The sequence below is a fragment of the Oryzias latipes genome, chromosome 20 (genome assembly GCF_053564925.1).
Source record: "Oryzias latipes strain Hd-rR chromosome 20, Olatipes_Hd-rR_3.1".
Taxonomy (NCBI): domain Eukaryota; kingdom Metazoa; phylum Chordata; class Actinopteri; order Beloniformes; family Adrianichthyidae; genus Oryzias; species Oryzias latipes.
Window position 1 is genome coordinate 5,495,501 of NC_136256.1, and position 6,625 is coordinate 5,502,125.

The window sequence follows — 6,625 nt, forward strand, 5'->3', positions numbered from 1 at the left end:
ACATGTTGAGATTTTGCAGAGAAAAACTATAAAGACAGTGTTTGGATATGCAACCATGTTAGGAAGATTTGTCAATTCATTACACAAAGTGAAATTAAAGCTTGGCACAGTAAAAACATTTAACGGAAGGGGAATTAGCTCAAATGTTAGAGCACTTGCTTAGCATGTGAGAGGTAGGGGGATCGACGCCCTCATTCTCCATTATCTGCAGTTGTTGACTAGTGTAACTAATGCACACCTTAAAATTAAACCATTCATCAAACACATTACGTGGTTTTTAAACAATCACCATTGCTATCTGCTTAATAAGGACTATCCATCTGCAAGAAATCTGCAGTCTTTCAGTTGTTAATCACTAAAAATCTTCTTGAGGTATCCCATTTTTTAGTGGCTTTCAGATGTTGATGTCCAAGAATAGTATTCAGTGGGTTCCGCAAAAACACAATGGCAACTCGTTGATCCCTCTTGATGGGTCTAAGTTTTTGCTCACAAGGAGTGTATAACCTCAGGTAAAAAGATGCATGCAAAATTACCATCAGGGAAAATGGACATCAGAAAGATTTGCTGGTCAGTCTCTTTTTACTCAGCACAACTACGGACATAGGTAATGAGTCACCTTTTAGATTTTTTGATTCATGTAGAAGCCCCAGGTTTTTATTTTACCTTTGTATATAGGGCCTTGCCAACCATTCTAGCATTAGCGTGTCAACTGTGGAAACCAAAATAGTATCTTATGGTTGTCCACCATTGGAACATGTTGAGATTTTGCAGAGAAAAACTATAAAGACAGTGTTTGGATATGCAACCATGTTAGGAAGATTTGTCAATTCATTACACAAAGTGAAATTAAAGCTTGGCACAGTAAAAACATCTAACGGAAGGGGAATTAGCTCAAATGGTAGAGCGCTCGCTTAGCATGTGAGAGGTAGGGGGATCGACGCCCTCATTCTCCATTATCTTCAGTTGTTGACTAGTGTTACTAATGTACACCTTAAAATTAAACCATTCATGAAACACATTACATGGTTTTTAAACAATCACCATTGCTATCTGCTTACTAAGGACTATACAGCTGCAAGAAATCTGCAGTCTTTTACTTGTTAATCACTAAAATCTTCTTGAGGTATCCCATTTTTTAGTGGCTTTCAGATGTTGATGTCCAAGAATAGTATTCAGTGGGTTCCGCAAAAACACAATGGCAACTCGTTGATCCCTCTTGATGAGTCTAAGTTTTTGCTCACAAGGAGTGTATAACCTCAGGTAAAAAGATGCATGCAAAATTACCATCAGGGAAAATGGACATCAGAAAGATTTGCTGGTCAGTCTCTTTTCATTCAGCACAACTACGTACATAGGTAATGAGTCACCTTTTAAATTTTTTGATTCATGTAGAAGCCCCAGGTTTTTATTTTACCTTTGTAAATAGGGCCTTGCCAACCATTCTAGCATTAGCTTGTAAACTGTGGAAACCAAAATAGTATCTTATAGTTGTCCACCATTGGAACATGTTGAGATTTTGCAGAGAAAAACTATAAAGACAGTGTTTGGATATGCAACCACGTTAGGAAGATTTGTCAATTCATTTCACAAAGTGAAATTAAAGCTTGGCACAGTAAAAACATCTAACGGAAGGGGAATTAGCTCAAATGGTAGAGCGCTCGCTTAGCATGTGAGAGGTAGGGGGATTGACGCCCTCATTCTCCATTATCTTCAGTTGTTGACTAGTATTACTAATGTACACCTTAAAATTAAACCATTCATAAAACACATTACATGGTTTTTAAACAATCACCATTGCTAAGTGCTTACTAAGCACTATCCATCTGCAAGAAATCTGCAGTCTTTCAGTTGTTAATCACTAAAAATCTTCTTGAGGTATCCCATTTTTTAGTGGCTTTCAGATGTTGATGTCCAAGAATAGTATTCAGTGGGTTCCGCAAAAACACAATGGCAACTCGTTGATCCCTCTTGATGGGTCTAAGTTTTTGCTCACAAGGAGTGTATAACCTCAGGTAAAAAGATGCATGCACAATTACCATCAGGGAAAATGGACATCAGAAAGATTTGCTGGTCAGTCTCTTTTTACTCAGCACAACTACGGACATAGGTAATGAGTCACCTTTTAGATTTTTTGATTCATGTAGAAGCCCCAGGTTTTTATTTTACCTTTGTATATAGGGCCTTGCCAACCGTTCTAGCATTAGCGTGTCAACTGTGGAAACCAAAATAGTATCTTATGGTTGTCCACCATTGGAACATGTTGAGATTTTGCAGAGAAAAACTATAAAGACAGTGTTTGGATATGCAACCATGTTAGGAAGATTTGTCAATTCATTACACAAAGTGAAATTAAAGCTTGGCACAGTAAAAACATCTAACGGAAGGGGAATTAGCTCAAATGGTAGAGCACTCGCTTAGCATGTGAGAGGTAGGGGGATCGACGCCCTCATTCTCCATTATCTTCAGTTGTTGACTAGTGTAACTAATGCACACCTTAAAATGAAACCATTCATCAAACACATCACGTGGTTTTAAAACAATCACCATTGCTATCTGCTTACTAAGGACTATACAGCTGCAAGAAATCTGCAGTCTTTTACTTGTTTATCACTAAAATCTTCTTGACGTATCCCATTTTTTAGTGGCTTTCAGATGTTGATGTCCAAGAATAGTATTCAGTGGGTTCCGCAAAAACACAATGGCAACTCGTTGATCCCTCTTGATGGGTCTAAGTTTTTGCTCACAAGGAGTGTATAACCTCAGGTAAAAAGATGCATGCACAATTACCATCAGGGAAAATGGACATCAGAAAGATTTGCTGGTCAGTCTCTTTTTACTCAGCACAACTACGGACATAGGTAATGAGTCACCTTTTAGATTTTTTGATTCATGTAGAAGCCACAGGTTTTTATTTTACCTTTGTATATAGGGCCTTGCCAACCGTTCTAGCATTAGCGTGTCAACTGTGGAAACCAAAATAGTATCTTATGGTTGTCCACCATTGGAACATGTTGAGATTTTGCAGAGAAAAACTATAAAGACAGTGTTTGGATATGCAACCATGTTAGGAAGATTTGTCAATTCATTACACAAAGTGAAATTAAAGCTTGGCACAGTAAAAACATCTAACGGAAGGGGAATTAGCTCAAATGGTAGAGCACTCGCTTAGCATGTGAGAGGTAGGGGGATCGACGCCCTCATTCTCCATTATCTTCAGTTCTTGACTAGTGTAACTAATGCACACCTTAAAATGAAACCATTCATCAAACACATCACGTGGTTTTAAAACAATCACCATTGCTATCTGCTTACTAAGGACTATACAGCTGCAAGAAATCTGCAGTCTTTTACTTGTTTATCACTAAAATCTTCTTGACGTATCCCATTTTTTAGTGGCTTTCAGATGTTGATGTCCAAGAATAGTATTCAGTGGGTTCCGCAAAAACACAATGGCAACTCGTTGATCCCTCTTGATGGGTCTAAGTTTTTGCTCACAAGGAGTGTATAACCTCAGGTAAAAAGATGCATGCAAAATTACCATGAGGGAAAATGGAGATCAAAAAGATTTGCTGGTCAGTCTCTTTTTACTCAGCACAACTACGGACATAGGTAATGAGTCACCTTTTAGATTTTTTGATTCATGTAGAAGCCCCAGGTTTTTATTTTACCTTTGTATATAGGGCCTTGCCTACCATTCTAGCATTAGCGTGTCAACTGTGGAAACCAAAATAGTATCTTATGGTTGTCCACCATTGGAACATGTTGAGATTTTGCAGAGAAAAACTATAAAGACAGTGTTTGGATATGCAACCATGTTAGGAAGAGTTGTCAATTCATTACACAAAGTGAAATTAAAGCTTGGCACAGTAAAAACATCTAACGGAAGGGGAATTAGCTCAAATGGTAGAGCGCTCGCTTAGCATGTGAGAGGTAGGGGGATCGACGCCCTCATTCTCCATTATCTTCAGTTGTTGACTAGTGTAACTAATGCACACCATAAAATTAAACCATTCATCAAACACATCACGTGGTTTTTAAACAATCACCATTGCTATCTGCTTACTAAGGACTATACAGCTGCAAGAAATCTGCAGTCTTTTACTTGTTTATCACTAAAATCTTCTTGACGTATCCCATTTTTTAGTGGCTTTCAGATGTTGATGTCCAAGAATAGTATTCAGTGGGTTCCGCAAAAACACAATGGCAACTCGTTGATCCCTCTTGATGAGTCTAGGTTTGTGCTCACAAGGAGTGTATAACCTCAGGTAAAAAAATGCATGCAAAATTACCATCAGGGAAAATGGACATCAGAAAGATTTGCTGGTCAGTCTCTTTTCATTCAGCACAACTACGTACATAGGTAATGAGTCACCTTTTAAATTTTTTGATTCATGTAAAAGCCCCAGGTTTTTATTTTACCTTTGTAAATAGGGCCTTGCCTACCATTCTAGCATTAGCTTGTAAACTGTGGAAACCAAAATAGTATCTTATGGTTGTCCACCATTGGAACATGTTGAGATTTTGCAGAGAAAAACTATAAAGACAGTGTTTGGATATGCAACCATGTTAGGAAGATTTGTCAATTCATTACACAAAGTGAAATTAAAGCTTGGCACAGTAAAAACATCTAACGGAAGGGGAATTAGCTCAAATGGTAGAGTGCTCGCTTAGCATGTGAGAGGTAGGGGGATCGACGCCCTCATTCTCCATTATCTTCACTTGCTGACTAGTGTAACTAATGCACACCTTAAAATTAAACCATTCATGAAACACATTACATGGTTTTTAAACAATCACCATTGCTATCTGCTTACTAAGGACTATACAGCTGCAAGAAATCTGCAGTCTTTTACTTGTTAATCACTAAAATCTTCTTGAGGTATCCCATTTTTTAGTGGCTTTCAGATGTTGATGTCCAAGAATAGTATTCAGTGGGTTCCGCAAAAACACAATGGCAACTCGTTGATCCCTCTTGATGAGTCTAAGTTTTTGCTCACAAGGAGTGTATAACCTCAGGTAAAAAGATGCATGCAAAATTACCATCAGGGAAAATGGACATCAGAAAGATTTGCTGGTCAGTCTCTTTTCATTCAGCACAACTACGTACATAGGTAATGAGTCACCTTTTAAATTTTTTGATTCATGTAGAAGCCCCAGGTTTTTATTTTACCTTTGTAAATAGGGCCTTGCCAACCATTCTAGCATTAGCTTGTAAACTGTGGAAACCAAAATAGTATCTTATAGTTGTCCACCATTGGAACATGTTGAGATTTTGCAGAGAAAAACTATAAAGACAGTGTTTGGATATGCAACCACGTTAGGAAGATTTGTCAATTCATTTCACAAAGTGAAATTAAAGCTTGGCACAGTAAAAGCATCTAACGGAAGGGGAATTAGCTCAAATGGTAGAGCGCTCGCTTAGCATGTGAGAGGTAGGGGGATTGACGCCCTCATTCTCCATTATCTTCACTTGCTGACTAGTGTATCTAATGCACACCTTAAAATTAAACCATTCATGAAACACATTACATGGTTTTTAAACAATCACCATTGCTATCTGCTTACTAAGGACTATACAGCTGCAAGAAATCTGCAGTCTTTTACTTGTTAATCACTAAAATCTTCTTGAGGTATCCCATTTTTTAGTGGCTTTCAGATGTTGATGTCCAAGAATAGTATTCAGTGGGTTCCGCAAAAACACAATGGCAACTCGTTGATCCCTCTTGATGAGTCTAAGTTTTTGCTCACAAGGAGTGTATAACCTCAGGTAAAAAGATGCATGCAAAATTACCATCAGGGAAAATGGACATCAGAAAGATTTGCTGGTCAGTCTCTTTTCATTCAGCACAACTACGTACATAGGTAATGAGTCACCTTTTAAATTTTTTGATTCATGTAGAAGCCCCAGGTTTTTATTTTACCTTTGTAAATAGGGCCTTGCCAACCATTCTAGCATTAGCTTGTAAACTGTGGAAACCAAAATAGTATCTTATAGTTGTCCACCATTGGAACATGTTGAGATTTTGCAGAGAAAAACTATAAAGACAGTGTTTGGATATGCAACCACGTTAGGAAGATTTGTCAATTCATTTCACAAAGTGAAATTAAAGCTTGGCACAGTAAAAGCATCTAACGGAAGGGGAATTAGCTCAAATGGTAGAGCGCTCGCTTAGCATGTGAGAGGTAGGGGGATTGACGCCCTCATTCTCCATTATCTTCACTTGTTGACTAGTGTTACTAATGTACACCTTAAAATTAAACCTTTCATAAAACACATTACATGGTTTTTAAACAATCACCATTGCTAAGTGCTTACTAAGCACTATCCATCTGCAAGAAATCTGCAGTCTTTCAGTTGTTAATCACTAAAAATCTTCTTGAGGTATCCCATTTTTTAGTGGCTTTCAGATGTTGATGTCCAAGAATAGTATTCAGTGGGTTCCGCAAAAACACAATGGGAACTCGTTGATCCCTCTTGATGGGTCTAAGTTTTTGCTCACAAGGAGTGTATAACCTCAGGTAAAAAGATGCATGCAAAATTACCATCAGGGAAAATGGACATCAGAAAGATTTGCTGGTCAGTCTCTTTTTACTCAGCACAACTACGGACATAGGTAATGAGTCA